At 42.0% G+C, this 2,535-nt stretch overlaps 1 protein-coding gene and 1 long non-coding RNA gene across 2 annotated transcripts in view; one reads left to right on the top strand and one right to left on the bottom strand.

Moving 5' to 3' along the window:
- LOC102674603 (protein FAM151B) overlaps positions 1 to 2,535 on the bottom strand; it is a 28,919-nt gene that overhangs the window by 19,031 nt on the left and 7,353 nt on the right.
- Positions 1,529 to 2,535, top strand: part of LOC116185065 — a 4,072-nt gene continuing 3,065 nt past the window's right edge. Inside the window, exon 1 of the long non-coding RNA XR_004149805.1 lies at positions 1,529 to 2,029. This is a non-coding gene — a long non-coding RNA (uncharacterized LOC116185065). The remainder of the gene's footprint in view (positions 2,030 to 2,535) is intronic.

Below are 2,535 nucleotides of genomic sequence, written 5' to 3'. Positions count from 1 at the left end.
CACGCGAAGTCGATCGAATCGCGATTTCACGATTCGATCGGAGAGATGGAAAGCGGTGACCGGTCGCCCTTTTCGGCTCCCATTCACTTTCGCGTCGCCATTCAAAGATACTGGTCGGGGAGGATCGAGCGGGGTCCAGCGGTGTATATATACGTACATATACCACACGAAATCCGGCAGGGACGCGAGAACGAGAGGTCGATAGGATCGCGTCTTACAACCGGTACAACGAGGACTGGTTTTTCGTCGCGTACTGGAGGNCGATGCCCGTGTAATCGGGCTGCCGGATAACAGGGACGGGTGGACGAATAAATGACGAGTCGAGTTGGACCGCGTGTAAGACACTCCCGTGGAATGCGGTCGTTTCCACGCGGCGTGCCGAGAAAATTTAAGAGGCGAGATCATCCAACGTTGCTATCACGCGGGGACAAATGTATGTACGTGTACTTGTGGTATGCATTTTTTTTTTTTTTTTTTTTTTACGCATTACGCATTATTATCTCGCATCGAACGAGACGGCCTCGAGTTGATGCCAAACGACCACCGGACGTGGTTGATCGCTTCTGAAGACAGAATTTCATTCTCGTAGCGAAATTAATCGCGTGGGGGATTTCCATCGATGCGTCGCGTCGATTTTACTCTGTTAATCTGGAACAGGAAACAGCGGTCACGGATCGAACGCGAATCTATCGCGTGAAAATTGGTCATCGCAGATCGGCGACGATTCGAACGCGTAGCTTTCGGTCTAAAAAACTTTTCAGGTTCAGGAGGTTATCTCGACAGATTGCGCTTATAGGTCACTTTGTTACTCGTTCGAAACTCGTTCGCTCGCAAACTCGGGCGCGCTATGTGTCAACCGCGGCCAATTCTCTTCTTCTCTTCTCAACTTCTGTTACAAATAGGAAAAGTTGAGAAAAGTAGAGAAAGAAAGAGAGAGAAAAAGGAACGAAAATTCCGGAATATCTTTTTCCAAAGGCTTCGATAATAGCGATCGTGACCCTTGACATCTCGCACTCTCCCCCCCACCACCACAGCCGTACTACCTCCTCTTACTCCTCCCCTCCCTCCACCTCTTTTCTTTCACCGTGTTACCTTGGCACCGAACGTTGTCGCGAAAAAATTCCCTCGATAAACAATGAGATTCCTCGATGATTGGCACGCAATCGAGCATTATCTTTCTCAATTTAACGAATAACGATCGAAAGAACTGGAATGAAAAAAGAAAACGAATGTAATATTTACAAATATAAATTGATGCATCACCGATTGCTCGCAATTTAATTTAAATTAAATTAATTAAATTGCTCGAAGCGTTTCTCGATAAATTTTCCATAATTTCCCTTCCGACTCGCGTCGGTGAGAGGAATCTGGAGCGAATTGTAAGCGTGGACGATCATCGGTTCGCGGGATTAAAAGCGAGTGGACCACCCGCGACGGAGGTTCGTCTTCTTTGAGAAATCTGTTGCTCGCGTTATTTGTCGCGTACGCTCTCTCGAAAGGGTGGGAAGGAGGGAAGGAGGAGGAAAGCTACGATGGGACGTTCGAACGAAGAAATGTCGGATCGATTTTGCGCATAATTTTATTGTTTCGTTATCAAACGCGGTGCGCGGGTGCACCGTATTCACAATCGCATTCACAATCCTTTGGCTTGCAGACATACAGCGTTACAGCTTCGATAAAGTTTAATACCGTTTTGTTCTTTTCTTTTCTCTTTATTTATTTATTTATTTATTTATTTTTTTTTTTGTTCGTTTCTTATTACTCTGCATCTTTCTTGTTCCTGAAACTATGTCTGAGATATGTCGAAGGCAGGTACAGGAGATACGTCGATGAACACTAAATAGGTACGATATAAACGCGCTACGTACGATTCCTCGCGGAGTATCGACGCGAAAAAAGATCTCGAACCGGATCTCTCCTCCGACTCTATCGACTCGATTCGTCGTACCGCGGTCATCGATTACATCGCTTGCGTTGTACGAGATGTAAAATAATATTAAAACGTGTGTATGTATCTGTGTGTGTGTGTGTATATATAATACATCGAGAGGGAGAAAAAAAAAAAAAAAAAAAAAAAAAAAAAAGAAAAAAAGGAAGAAAAAAAAAAAAAAAAAAAAAAGAAAGAAAGGAAGAAAAAGAAAAAAAAGAAACGGTAAACAACAAGGAACGTTTCTTTCTTAATTATTATATCAAAGCAAAATCTATCGATGCGACTTTCCGCCTTAGGTATGCCCCTTACTCTTATACATATCTTATATCTTACTTACACTATCTTATTTATTATTATTTACTTTTTTTTAATCCTTTTTATCTTAAAAATCGAGATACGAAAGAGAAAAAAAAACGTGCGCCTCGCCACGTTCTAGAAAAAATGATTCTCGTTCTAGAAAAGATTCTCTCTAAAATTATTATTATCGACGGAGGGAAAAGAAAAATAAAGAAGACAAAAAAAAAAAAAGAAGAAGAAAAATGTAGAAACATCGAGAGTGTCGATCGAAAGCATGATTGGTCGGCGACAATAATAATAATAATAAT

Source organism: Apis dorsata, unplaced genomic scaffold (genome assembly GCF_000469605.1).
Source record: "Apis dorsata unplaced genomic scaffold, Apis dorsata 1.3 scaffold_92, whole genome shotgun sequence".
In the NCBI taxonomy this organism is placed as follows: domain Eukaryota; kingdom Metazoa; phylum Arthropoda; class Insecta; order Hymenoptera; family Apidae; genus Apis; species Apis dorsata.
Note: the sequence above shows the minus strand (reverse complement) of the source record. Positions and strands in the feature narration are given on the sequence as shown.